We start from the raw sequence: 15,263 nt of genomic DNA on the forward strand, positions 1-15,263 counted from the left end.
GGTAGAGTCCCAGGGGGTAGAGTCCCAGGGGGTAGAGTCCCAGGGGGTAGAGTCCCAGGGGGTAGAGTCCCAGGGGGTAGAGTCCCAGGGGGTAGAGTCCCAGGGGGTAGAGTCCCAGGGGGTAGAGTCCCAGGGGGTAGAGTCCCAGGGGGTAGAGTCCCAGGGGGTAGAGTCCCAGGGGGTAGAGTCCCAGGGGGTAGAGTCCCAGGGGGTAGAGTCCCAGGGGGTAGAGTCCCAGGGGGTAGAGTCCCAGGGTTAGGGTTAGGGTTAGGGTTAGAGTTAGGGTTAGAGTAGGGTTAGGTAGGGAGGTAAAAACGACTTTCACCCTCATTAGTAACCACCCTCATTTGCATAAAGGGCATCTGATTGGCCGAATCTTAACTGTCCATATATCTGCAACGGTGTGTTTTATCTGTACGAAACTTGGTTTATATAGTAATTGATGTATGGCTAGTCGACTGGTGGTGGTTTGGTGCGCCTCTAGCGCCACCAGGTGTGTAGACACGGTACTGCACTTTATTTTTTAGATTTGTTTTTTTTTAACAGGGGTCTATTTTATAAATTGCTGTTGTATCTAGGGTTATTTTATATAGGGGTGGTCTATCCTGGTATATTTTGGGTAGGGTCTGTGTAGGTCCCGCCAGTGGTCAGTGTTTTTTGGTTTTGTTTTCTGTTTTTTTGTGCAGGTGGTGGGTAGGTTTAGCTGGTTAGGTGAGGTAGCGTGCCAGGCCTTTGGCCTTTGACCCTGCATCCATGCAGACGCCCTGACGCAAACTGAACTTGAGTTTTCCCCCAGCTGTTCACCTGTCAATGCAAAATGGTTGCATTTGCCGTGCATATCAGCACGAGTGCTGAAACAGCACCAATGCTGACAGGTAAGTGTCTATTTCTATAGATAGATTGATGGATGGAGTGATGGATGGATGGATGGATGGATGGATGGATGGATGGATGGATGGATGGATGGATGGATAGATAGGTACATGAGTTGAAACAACTTTTTGTTAAAAAAAATGTTTTTGTTAAAAAAAATGTTTTTGTTTGAAAAAGTGAATGTTTTTTAGGCCTGTGTTACATTGATGGATGGAGTGATGGAGTGATGGATGGATGGATGGATGGATGGATAGATAGATGAATATATAGATACATGAGTTTAAACCACTTTTTGTTAAAAAAAATATGTTTTTGTTTGAAAAAGTGAATGTTTTTAGGCCTGTGTTATACATGGATGGATGGAGTGATGGATGGATGGATGGATGGATGGATAGATAGATAAATAGATAGATAGATGAATAGATGAATATATAGATACATGAGTTTAAACAACTTTTTGTTAAAAAAAAAAAGTTTTTGTTTGAAAAAGTGAATGTTTTTAGGCCTGTGTTATACATGGATGGATGGAGTGATGGAGTGATGGAGTGATGGATGGATGGATGGATAGATAGATGGATAGATGGATAGATGGATAGATGGATAGATGAGTTTGATCGACTGTTTGTTCATATTTTTTTATTGTTTTGTGTTAAATATTGAAAGTAGTCTTTGGACTAATGGTTAGTTTGGGTTTAGGGTTAGTTTGAGGCTATGGTTAGGTTAGGGTTAAAATGGCATATAGGTAGGGAGGTAAAAACGACTTTCACCCTCATTAGTAACCACCCTCATTTGCATAAAGGGCATCTGATTGGCCGAATCTTAACTGTCCATATATCTGCAACGGTGTGTTTTATCTGTACGAAACTTGGTTTATATAGTAATTGATGTATGGCTAGTCGACTGGTGGTGGTTTGGTGCGCCTCTAGCGCCACCAGGTGTGTAGACACGGTACTGCACTTTATTTTTTAGATTTGTTTTTTTTTAACAGGGGTCTATTTTATAAATTGCTGTTGTATCTAGGGTTATTTTATATAGGGGTGGTCTATCCTGGTATATTTTGGGTAGGGTCTGTGTAGGTCCCGCCAGTGGTCAGTGTTTTTTGGTTTTGTTTTCTGTTTTTTTGTGCAGGTGGTGGGTAGGTTTAGCTGGTTAGGTGAGGTAGCGTGCCAGGCCTTTGGCCTTTGACCCTGCATCCATGCAGACGCCCTGACGCAAACTGAACTTGAGTTTTCCCCCAGCTGTTCACCTGTCAATGCAAAATGGTTGCATTTGCCGTGCATATCAGCACGAGTGCTGAAACAGCACCAATGCTGACAGGTAAGTGTCTATTTCTATAGATAGATTGATGGATGGAGTGATGGATGGATGGATGGATGGATGGATGGATGGATGGATGGATGGATGGATAGATAGGTACATGAGTTGAAACAACTTTTTGTTAAAAAAAATGTTTTTGTTAAAAAAAATGTTTTTGTTTGAAAAAGTGAATGTTTTTTAGGCCTGTGTTACATTGATGGATGGAGTGATGGAGTGATGGATGGATGGATGGATGGATGGATAGATAGATGAATATATAGATACATGAGTTTAAACCACTTTTTGTTAAAAAAAATATGTTTTTGTTTGAAAAAGTGAATGTTTTTAGGCCTGTGTTATACATGGATGGATGGAGTGATGGATGGATGGATGGATGGATGGATAGATAGATAAATAGATAGATAGATGAATAGATGAATATATAGATACATGAGTTTAAACAACTTTTTGTTAAAAAAAAAAAAGTTTTTGTTTGAAAAAGTGAATGTTTTTAGGCCTGTGTTATACATGGATGGATGGAGTGATGGAGTGATGGAGTGATGGATGGATGGATGGATAGATAGATGGATAGATGGATAGATGGATAGATGGATAGATGAGTTTGATCGACTGTTTGTTCATATTTTTTTATTGTTTTGTGTTAAATATTGAAAGTAGTCTTTGGACTAATGGTTAGTTTGGGTTTAGGGTTAGTTTGAGGCTATGGTTAGGTTAGGGTTAAAATGGCATATAGGTAGGGAGGTAAAAACGACTTTCACCCTCATTAGTAACCACCCTCATTTGCATAAAGGGCATCTGATTGGCCGAATCTTAACTGTCCATATATCTGCAACGGTGTGTTTTATCTGTACGAAACTTGGTTTATATAGTAATTGATGTATGGCTAGTCGACTGGTGGTGGTTTGGTGCGCCTCTAGCGCCACCAGGTGTGTAGACACGGTACTGCACTTTATTTTTTAGATTTGTTTTTTTTTAACAGGGGTCTATTTTATAAATTGCTGTTGTATCTAGGGTTATTTTATATAGGGGTGGTCTATCCTGGTATATTTTGGGTAGGGTCTGTGTAGGTCCCGCCAGTGGTCAGTGTTTTTTGGTTTTGTTTTCTGTTTTTTTGTGCAGGTGGTGGGTAGGTTTAGCTGGTTAGGTGAGGTAGCGTGCCAGGCCTTTGGCCTTTGACCCTGCATCCATGCAGACGCCCTGACGCAAACTGAACTTGAGTTTTCCCCCAGCTGTTCACCTGTCAATGCAAAATGGTTGCATTTGCCGTGCATATCAGCACGAGTGCTGAAACAGCACCAATGCTGACAGGTAAGTGTCTATTTCTATAGATAGATTGATGGATGGAGTGATGGATGGATGGATGGATGGATGGATGGATGGATGGATGGATGGATGGATGGATAGATAGGTACATGAGTTGAAACAACTTTTTGTTAAAAAAAATGTTTTTGTTAAAAAAAATGTTTTTGTTTGAAAAAGTGAATGTTTTTTAGGCCTGTGTTACATTGATGGATGGAGTGATGGAGTGATGGATGGATGGATGGATGGATGGATAGATAGATGAATAGATGAATATATAGATACATGAGTTTAAACCACTTTTTGTTAAAAAAAATATGTTTTTGTTTGAAAAAGTGAATGTTTTTAGGCCTGTGTTATACATGGATGGATGGAGTGATGGATGGATGGATGGATGGATGGATAGATAGATAAATAGATAGATAGATGAATAGATGAATATATAGATACATGAGTTTAAACAACTTTTTGTTAAAAAAAAAAAAGTTTTTGTTTGAAAAAGTGAATGTTTTTAGGCCTGTGTTATACATGGATGGATGGAGTGATGGAGTGATGGAGTGATGGATGGATGGATGGATAGATAGATGGATAGATGGATAGATGGATAGATGGATAGATGAGTTTGATCGACTGTTTGTTCATATTTTTTTATTGTTTTGTGTTAAATATTGAAAGTAGTCTTTGGACTAATGGTTAGTTTGGGTTTAGGGTTAGTTTGGGGCTATGGTTAGGTTAGGTTAGGGTTAAAATGGCATATAGGTAGGGAGGTAAAAACGACTTTCACCCTCATTAGTAACCACCCTCATTTGCATAAAGGGCATCTGATTGGCCGAATCTTAACTGTCCATATATCTGCAACGGTGTGTTTTATCTGTACGAAACTTGGTTTATATAGTAATTGATGTATGGCTAGTCGACTGGTGGTGGTTTGGTGCGCCTCTAGCGCCACCAGGTGTGTAGACACGGTACTGCACTTTATTTTTTAGATTTGTTTTTTTTTAACAGGGGTCTATTTTATAAATTGCTGTTGTATCTAGGGTTATTTTATATAGGGGTGGTCTATCCTGGTATATTTTGGGTAGGGTCTGTGTAGGTCCCGCCAGTGGTCAGTGTTTTTTGGTTTTGTTTTCTGTTTTTTTGTGCAGGTGGTGGGTAGGTTTAGCTGGTTAGGTGAGGTAGCGTGCCAGGCCTTTGGCCTTTGACCCTGCATCCATGCAGACGCCCTGACGCAAACTGAACTTGAGTTTTCCCCCAGCTGTTCACCTGTCAATGCAAAATGGTTGCATTTGCCGTGCATATCAGCACGAGTGCTGAAACAGCACCAATGCTGACAGGTAAGTGTCTATTTCTATAGATAGATTGATGGATGGAGTGATGGATGGATGGATGGATGGATGGATGGATGGATGGATGGATGGATGGATGGATGGATAGATAGGTACATGAGTTGAAACAACTTTTTGTTAAAAAAAATGTTTTTGTTAAAAAAAATGTTTTTGTTTGAAAAAGTGAATGTTTTTTAGGCCTGTGTTACATTGATGGATGGAGTGATGGAGTGATGGATGGATGGATGGATGGATGGATAGATAGATGAATATATAGATACATGAGTTTAAACCACTTTTTGTTAAAAAAAATATGTTTTTGTTTGAAAAAGTGAATGTTTTTAGGCCTGTGTTATACATGGATGGATGGAGTGATGGATGGATGGATGGATGGATGGATAGATAGATAAATAGATAGATAGATGAATAGATGAATATATAGATACATGAGTTTAAACAACTTTTTGTTAAAAAAAAAAAGTTTTTGTTTGAAAAAGTGAATGTTTTTAGGCCTGTGTTATACATGGATGGATGGAGTGATGGAGTGATGGAGTGATGGATGGATGGATGGATAGATAGATGGATAGATGGATAGATGGATAGATGGATAGATGAGTTTGATCGACTGTTTGTTCATATTTTTTTATTGTTTTGTGTTAAATATTGAAAGTAGTCTTTGGACTAATGGTTAGTTTGGGTTTAGGGTTAGTTTGAGGCTATGGTTAGGTTAGGGTTAAAATGGCATATAGGTAGGGAGGTAAAAACGACTTTCACCCTCATTAGTAACCACCCTCATTTGCATAAAGGGCATCTGATTGGCCGAATCTTAACTGTCCATATATCTGCAACGGTGTGTTTTATCTGTACGAAACTTGGTTTATATAGTAATTGATGTATGGCTAGTCGACTGGTGGTGGTTTGGTGCGCCTCTAGCGCCACCAGGTGTGTAGACACGGTACTGCACTTTATTTTTTAGATTTGTTTTTTTTTAACAGGGGTCTATTTTATAAATTGCTGTTGTATCTAGGGTTATTTTATATAGGGGTGGTCTATCCTGGTATATTTTGGGTAGGGTCTGTGTAGGTCCCGCCAGTGGTCAGTGTTTTTTGGTTTTGTTTTCTGTTTTTTTGTGCAGGTGGTGGGTAGGTTTAGCTGGTTAGGTGAGGTAGCGTGCCAGGCCTTTGGCCTTTGACCCTGCATCCATGCAGACGCCCTGACGCAAACTGAACTTGAGTTTTCCCCCAGCTGTTCACCTGTCAATGCAAAATGGTTGCATTTGCCGTGCATATCAGCACGAGTGCTGAAACAGCACCAATGCTGACAGGTAAGTGTCTATTTCTATAGATAGATTGATGGATGGAGTGATGGATGGATGGATGGATGGATGGATGGATGGATGGATGGATGGATGGATAGATAGGTACATGAGTTGAAACAACTTTTTGTTAAAAAAAATGTTTTTGTTAAAAAAAATGTTTTTGTTTGAAAAAGTGAATGTTTTTTAGGCCTGTGTTACATTGATGGATGGAGTGATGGAGTGATGGATGGATGGATGGATGGATGGATAGATAGATGAATAGATGAATATATAGATACATGAGTTTAAACCACTTTTTGTTAAAAAAAATATGTTTTTGTTTGAAAAAGTGAATGTTTTTAGGCCTGTGTTATACATGGATGGATGGAGTGATGGATGGATGGATGGATGGATGGATAGATAGATAAATAGATAGATAGATGAATAGATGAATATATAGATACATGAGTTTAAACAACTTTTTGTTAAAAAAAAAAAAGTTTTTGTTTGAAAAAGTGAATGTTTTTAGGCCTGTGTTATACATGGATGGATGGAGTGATGGAGTGATGGAGTGATGGATGGATGGATGGATAGATAGATGGATAGATGGATAGATGGATAGATGGATAGATGAGTTTGATCGACTGTTTGTTCATATTTTTTTATTGTTTTGTGTTAAATATTGAAAGTAGTCTTTGGACTAATGGTTAGTTTGGGTTTAGGGTTAGTTTGGGGCTATGGTTAGGTTAGGTTAGGGTTAAAATGGCATATAGGTAGGGAGGTAAAAACGACTTTCACCCTCATTAGTAACCACCCTCATTTGCATAAAGGGCATCTGATTGGCCGAATCTTAACTGTCCATATATCTGCAACGGTGTGTTTTATCTGTACGAAACTTGGTTTATATAGTAATTGATGTATGGCTAGTCGACTGGTGGTGGTTTGGTGCGCCTCTAGCGCCACCAGGTGTGTAGACACGGTACTGCACTTTATTTTTTAGATTTGTTTTTTTTTAACAGGGGTCTATTTTATAAATTGCTGTTGTATCTAGGGTTATTTTATATAGGGGTGGTCTATCCTGGTATATTTTGGGTAGGGTCTGTGTAGGTCCCGCCAGTGGTCAGTGTTTTTTGGTTTTGTTTTCTGTTTTTTTGTGCAGGTGGTGGGTAGGTTTAGCTGGTTAGGTGAGGTAGCGTGCCAGGCCTTTGGCCTTTGACCCTGCATCCATGCAGACGCCCTGACGCAAACTGAACTTGAGTTTTCCCCCAGCTGTTCACCTGTCAATGCAAAATGGTTGCATTTGCCGTGCATATCAGCACGAGTGCTGAAACAGCACCAATGCTGACAGGTAAGTGTCTATTTCTATAGATAGATTGATGGATGGAGTGATGGATGGATGGATGGATGGATGGATGGATGGATGGATGGATGGATGGATGGATAGATAGGTACATGAGTTGAAACAACTTTTTGTTAAAAAAAATGTTTTTGTTAAAAAAAATGTTTTTGTTTGAAAAAGTGAATGTTTTTTAGGCCTGTGTTACATTGATGGATGGAGTGATGGAGTGATGGATGGATGGATGGATGGATGGATAGATAGATGAATAGATGAATATATAGATACATGAGTTTAAACCACTTTTTGTTAAAAAAAATATGTTTTTGTTTGAAAAAGTGAATGTTTTTAGGCCTGTGTTATACATGGATGGATGGAGTGATGGATGGATGGATGGATGGATGGATAGATAGATAGATAAATAGATAGATAGATGAATAGATGAATATATAGATACATGAGTTTAAACAACTTTTTGTTAAAAAAAAAAAAGTTTTTGTTTGAAAAAGTGAATGTTTTTAGGCCTGTGTTATACATGGATGGATGGAGTGATGGAGTGATGGAGTGATGGATGGATGGATGGATAGATAGATGGATAGATGGATAGATGGATAGATGGATAGATGGATAGATGAGTTTGATCGACTGTTTGTTCATATTTTTTTATTGTTTTGTGTTAAATATTGAAAGTAGTCTTTGGACTAATGGTTAGTTTGGGTTTAGGGTTAGTTTGGGGCTATGGTTAGGTTAGGGTTAAAATGGCATATAGGTAGGGAGGTAAAAACGACTTTCACCCTCATTAGTAACCACCCTCATTTGCATAAAGGGCATCTGATTGGCCGAATCTTAACTGTCCATATATCTGCAACGGTGTGTTTTATCTGTACGAAACTTGGTTTATATAGTAATTGATGTATGGCTAGTCGACTGGTGGTGGTTTGGTAGGGTTAGGGTTAGGGTTAGAGTTAGGGTTAGGGTTAGAGTTAGAGTTAGGGTTAGGGTTAGAGTTAGGGTTAGGGTTAGAGTTAGGGTTAGGTTAGGGTTAGGGTTAGAGTTAGGGTTAGAGTGGTTAGGGTTAGGGTTAGGGTTAGGTAGGGAGGTAAAAACGACTTTCACCCTCATTAGTAACCACCCTCATTTGCATAAAGGGCATCTGATTGGCCGAATCTTAACTGTCCATATATCTGCAACGGTGTGTTTTATCTGTACGAAACTTGGTTTATATAGTAATTGATGTATGGCTAGTCGACTGGTGGTGGTTTGGTGCGCCTCTAGCGCCACCAGGTGTGTAGACACGGTACTGCACTTTATTTTTTAGATTTGTTTTTTTTTAACAGGGGTCTATTTTATAAATTGCTGTTGTATCTAGGGTTATTTTATATAGGGGTGGTCTATCCTGGTATATTTTGGGTAGGGTCTGTGTAGGTCCCGCCAGTGGTCAGTGTTTTTTGGTTTTGTTTTCTGTTTTTTTGTGCAGGTGGTGGGTAGGTTTAGCTGGTTAGGTGAGGTAGCGTGCCAGGCCTTTGGCCTTTGACCCTGCATCCATGCAGACGCCCTGACGCAAACTGAACTTGAGTTTTCCCCCAGCTGTTCACCTGTCAATGCAAAATGGTTGCATTTGCCGTGCATATCAGCACGAGTGCTGAAACAGCACCAATGCTGACAGGTAAGTGTCTATTTCTATAGATAGATTGATGGATGGAGTGATGGATGGATGGATGGATGGATGGATGGATGGATGGATGGATGGATGGATAGATAGGTACATGAGTTGAAACAACTTTTTGTTAAAAAAAATGTTTTTGTTAAAAAAAATGTTTTTGTTTGAAAAAGTGAATGTTTTTTAGGCCTGTGTTACATTGATGGATGGAGTGATGGAGTGATGGATGGATGGATGGATGGATGGATAGATAGATGAATAGATGAATATATAGATACATGAGTTTAAACCACTTTTTGTTAAAAAAAATATGTTTTTGTTTGAAAAAGTGAATGTTTTTAGGCCTGTGTTATACATGGATGGATGGAGTGATGGATGGATGGATGGATGGATGGATAGATAGATAAATAGATAGATAGATGAATAGATGAATATATAGATACATGAGTTTAAACAACTTTTTGTTAAAAAAAAAAAAGTTTTTGTTTGAAAAAGTGAATGTTTTTAGGCCTGTGTTATACATGGATGGATGGAGTGATGGAGTGATGGAGTGATGGATGGATGGATGGATAGATAGATGGATAGATGGATAGATGGATAGATGGATAGATGAGTTTGATCGACTGTTTGTTCATATTTTTTTATTGTTTTGTGTTAAATATTGAAAGTAGTCTTTGGACTAATGGTTAGTTTGGGTTTAGGGTTAGTTTGGGGCTATGGTTAGGTTAGGTTAGGGTTAAAATGGCATATAGGTAGGGAGGTAAAAACGACTTTCACCCTCATTAGTAACCACCCTCATTTGCATAAAGGGCATCTGATTGGCCGAATCTTAACTGTCCATATATCTGCAACGGTGTGTTTTATCTGTACGAAACTTGGTTTATATAGTAATTGATGTATGGCTAGTCGACTGGTGGTGGTTTGGTGCGCCTCTAGCGCCACCAGGTGTGTAGACACGGTACTGCACTTTATTTTTTAGATTTGTTTTTTTTTAACAGGGGTCTATTTTATAAATTGCTGTTGTATCTAGGGTTATTTTATATAGGGGTGGTCTATCCTGGTATATTTTGGGTAGGGTCTGTGTAGGTCCCGCCAGTGGTCAGTGTTTTTTGGTTTTGTTTTCTGTTTTTTTGTGCAGGTGGTGGGTAGGTTTAGCTGGTTAGGTGAGGTAGCGTGCCAGGCCTTTGGCCTTTGACCCTGCATCCATGCAGACGCCCTGACGCAAACTGAACTTGAGTTTTCCCCCAGCTGTTCACCTGTCAATGCAAAATGGTTGCATTTGCCGTGCATATCAGCACGAGTGCTGAAACAGCACCAATGCTGACAGGTAAGTGTCTATTTCTATAGATAGATTGATGGATGGAGTGATGGATGGATGGATGGATGGATGGATGGATGGATGGATGGATGGATGGATGGATAGATAGGTACATGAGTTGAAACAACTTTTTGTTAAAAAAAATGTTTTTGTTAAAAAAAATGTTTTTGTTTGAAAAAGTGAATGTTTTTTAGGCCTGTGTTACATTGATGGATGGAGTGATGGAGTGATGGATGGATGGATGGATGGATGGATAGATAGATGAATAGATGAATATATAGATACATGAGTTTAAACCACTTTTTGTTAAAAAAAATATGTTTTTGTTTGAAAAAGTGAATGTTTTTAGGCCTGTGTTATACATGGATGGATGGAGTGATGGATGGATGGATGGATGGATGGATAGATAGATAGATAAATAGATAGATAGATGAATAGATGAATATATAGATACATGAGTTTAAACAACTTTTTGTTAAAAAAAAAAAAGTTTTTGTTTGAAAAAGTGAATGTTTTTAGGCCTGTGTTATACATGGATGGATGGAGTGATGGAGTGATGGAGTGATGGATGGATGGATGGATAGATAGATGGATAGATGGATAGATGGATAGATGGATAGATGGATAGATGAGTTTGATCGACTGTTTGTTCATATTTTTTTATTGTTTTGTGTTAAATATTGAAAGTAGTCTTTGGACTAATGGTTAGTTTGGGTTTAGGGTTAGTTTGGGGCTATGGTTAGGTTAGGGTTAAAATGGCATATAGGTAGGGAGGTAAAAACGACTTTCACCCTCATTAGTAACCACCCTCATTTGCATAAAGGGCATCTGATTGGCCGAATCTTAACTGTCCATATATCTGCAACGGTGTGTTTTATCTGTACGAAACTTGGTTTATATAGTAATTGATGTATGGCTAGTCGACTGGTGGTGGTTTGGTAGGGTTAGGGTTAGGGTTAGAGTTAGGGTTAGGGTTAGAGTTAGAGTTAGGGTTAGGGTTAGAGTTAGGGTTAGGGTTAGAGTTAGGGTTAGGTTAGGGTTAGGGTTAGAGTTAGGGTTAGAGTGGTTAGGGTTAGGGTTAGGGTTAGGTAGGGAGGTAAAAACGACTTTCACCCTCATTAGTAACCACCCTCATTTGCATAAAGGGCATCTGATTGGCCGAATCTTAACTGTCCATATATCTGCAACGGTGTGTTTTATCTGTACGAAACTTGGTTTATATAGTAATTGATGTATGGCTAGTCGACTGGTGGTGGTTTGGTGCGCCTCTAGCGCCACCAGGTGTGTAGACACGGTACTGCACTTTATTTTTTAGATTTGTTTTTTTTTAACAGGGGTCTATTTTATAAATTGCTGTTGTATCTAGGGTTATTTTATATAGGGGTGGTCTATCCTGGTATATTTTGGGTAGGGTCTGTGTAGGTCCCGCCAGTGGTCAGTGTTTTTTGGTTTTGTTTTCTGTTTTTTTGTGCAGGTGGTGGGTAGGTTTAGCTGGTTAGGTGAGGTAGCGTGCCAGGCCTTTGGCCTTTGACCCTGCATCCATGCAGACGCCCTGACGCAAACTGAACTTGAGTTTTCCCCCAGCTGTTCACCTGTCAATGCAAAATGGTTGCATTTGCCGTGCATATCAGCACGAGTGCTGAAACAGCACCAATGCTGACAGGTAAGTGTCTATTTCTATAGATAGATTGATGGATGGAGTGATGGATGGATGGATGGATGGATGGATGGATGGATGGATGGATGGATGGATAGATAGGTACATGAGTTGAAACAACTTTTTGTTAAAAAAAATGTTTTTGTTAAAAAAAATGTTTTTGTTTGAAAAAGTGAATGTTTTTTAGGCCTGTGTTACATTGATGGATGGAGTGATGGAGTGATGGATGGATGGATGGATGGATGGATAGATAGATGAATAGATGAATATATAGATACATGAGTTTAAACCACTTTTTGTTAAAAAAAATATGTTTTTGTTTGAAAAAGTGAATGTTTTTAGGCCTGTGTTATACATGGATGGATGGAGTGATGGATGGATGGATGGATGGATGGATAGATAGATAAATAGATAGATAGATGAATAGATGAATATATAGATACATGAGTTTAAACAACTTTTTGTTAAAAAAAAAAAAGTTTTTGTTTGAAAAAGTGAATGTTTTTAGGCCTGTGTTATACATGGATGGATGGAGTGATGGAGTGATGGAGTGATGGATGGATGGATGGATAGATAGATGGATAGATGGATAGATGGATAGATGGATAGATGAGTTTGATCGACTGTTTGTTCATATTTTTTTATTGTTTTGTGTTAAATATTGAAAGTAGTCTTTGGACTAATGGTTAGTTTGGGTTTAGGGTTAGTTTGGGGCTATGGTTAGGTTAGGTTAGGGTTAAAATGGCATATAGGTAGGGAGGTAAAAACGACTTTCACCCTCATTAGTAACCACCCTCATTTGCATAAAGGGCATCTGATTGGCCGAATCTTAACTGTCCATATATCTGCAACGGTGTGTTTTATCTGTACGAAACTTGGTTTATATAGTAATTGATGTATGGCTAGTCGACTGGTGGTGGTTTGGTGCGCCTCTAGCGCCACCAGGTGTGTAGACACGGTACTGCACTTTATTTTTTAGATTTGTTTTTTTTTAACAGGGGTCTATTTTATAAATTGCTGTTGTATCTAGGGTTATTTTATATAGGGGTGGTCTATCCTGGTATATTTTGGGTAGGGTCTGTGTAGGTCCCGCCAGTGGTCAGTGTTTTTTGGTTTTGTTTTCTGTTTTTTTGTGCAGGTGGTGGGTAGGTTTAGCTGGTTAGGTGAGGTAGCGTGCCAGGCCTTTGGCCTTTGACCCTGCATCCATGCAGACGCCCTGACGCAAACTGAACTTGAGTTTTCCCCCAGCTGTTCACCTGTCAATGCAAAATGGTTGCATTTGCCGTGCATATCAGCACGAGTGCTGAAACAGCACCAATGCTGACAGGTAAGTGTCTATTTCTATAGATAGATTGATGGATGGAGTGATGGATGGATGGATGGATGGATGGATGGATGGATGGATGGATGGATGGATGGATAGATAGGTACATGAGTTGAAACAACTTTTTGTTAAAAAAAATGTTTTTGTTAAAAAAAATGTTTTTGTTTGAAAAAGTGAATGTTTTTTAGGCCTGTGTTACATTGATGGATGGAGTGATGGAGTGATGGATGGATGGATGGATGGATGGATAGATAGATGAATAGATGAATATATAGATACATGAGTTTAAACCACTTTTTGTTAAAAAAAATATGTTTTTGTTTGAAAAAGTGAATGTTTTTAGGCCTGTGTTATACATGGATGGATGGAGTGATGGATGGATGGATGGATGGATGGATAGATAGATAGATAAATAGATAGATAGATGAATAGATGAATATATAGATACATGAGTTTAAACAACTTTTTGTTAAAAAAAAAAAAGTTTTTGTTTGAAAAAGTGAATGTTTTTAGGCCTGTGTTATACATGGATGGATGGAGTGATGGAGTGATGGAGTGATGGATGGATGGATGGATAGATAGATGGATAGATGGATAGATGGATAGATGGATAGATGGATAGATGAGTTTGATCGACTGTTTGTTCATATTTTTTTATTGTTTTGTGTTAAATATTGAAAGTAGTCTTTGGACTAATGGTTAGTTTGGGTTTAGGGTTAGTTTGGGGCTATGGTTAGGTTAGGGTTAAAATGGCATATAGGTAGGGAGGTAAAAACGACTTTCACCCTCATTAGTAACCACCCTCATTTGCATAAAGGGCATCTGATTGGCCGAATCTTAACTGTCCATATATCTGCAACGGTGTGTTTTATCTGTACGAAACTTGGTTTATATAGTAATTGATGTATGGCTAGTCGACTGGTGGTGGTTTGGTAGGGTTAGGGTTAGGGTTAGAGTTAGGGTTAGGGTTAGAGTTAGAGTTAGGGTTAGGGTTAGAGTTAGGGTTAGGGTTAGAGTTAGGGTTAGGTTAGGGTTAGGGTTAGAGTTAGGGTTAGAGTGGTTAGGGTTAGGGTTAGGGTTAGGTAGGGAGGTAAAAACGACTTTCACCCTCATTAGTAACCACCCTCATTTGCATAAAGGGCATCTGATTGGCCGAATCTTAACTGTCCATATATCTGCAACGGTGTGTTTTATCTGTACGAAACTTGGTTTATATAGTAATTGATGTATGGCTAGTCGACTGGTGGTGGTTTGGTGCGCCTCTAGCGCCACCAGGTGTGTAGACACGGTACTGCACTTTATTTTTTAGATTTGTTTTTTTTTAACAGGGGTCTATTTTATAAATTGCTGTTGTATCTAGGGTTATTTTATATAGGGGTGGTCTATCCTGGTATATTTTGGGTAGGGTCTGTGTAGGTCCCGCCAGTGGTCAGTGTTTTTTGGTTTTGTTTTCTGTTTTTTTGTGCAGGTGGTGGGTAGGTTTAGCTGGTTAGGTGAGGTAGCGTGCCAGGCCTTTGGCCTTTGACCCTGCATCCATGCAGACGCCCTGACGCAAACTGAACTTGAGTTTTCCCCCAGCTGTTCACCTGTCAATGCAAAATGGTTGCATTTGCCGTGCATATCAGCACGAGTGCTGAAACAGCACCAATGCTGACAGGTAAGTGTCTATTTCTATAGATAGATTGATGGATGGAGTGATGGATGGATGGATGGATGGATGGATGGATGGATGGATGGATGGATGGATAGATAGGTACATGAGTTGAAACAACTTTTTGTTAAAAAAAATGTTTTTGTTAAAAAAAATGTTTTTGTTTGAAAAAGTGAATGTTTTTTAGGCCTGTGTTACATTGATGG

This window comes from Leuciscus leuciscus (assembly GCF_965113295.1).
Source record: "Leuciscus leuciscus genome assembly, chromosome: 5".
NCBI classification, from domain to species: Eukaryota; Metazoa; Chordata; class Actinopteri; order Cypriniformes; family Leuciscidae; genus Leuciscus; species Leuciscus leuciscus.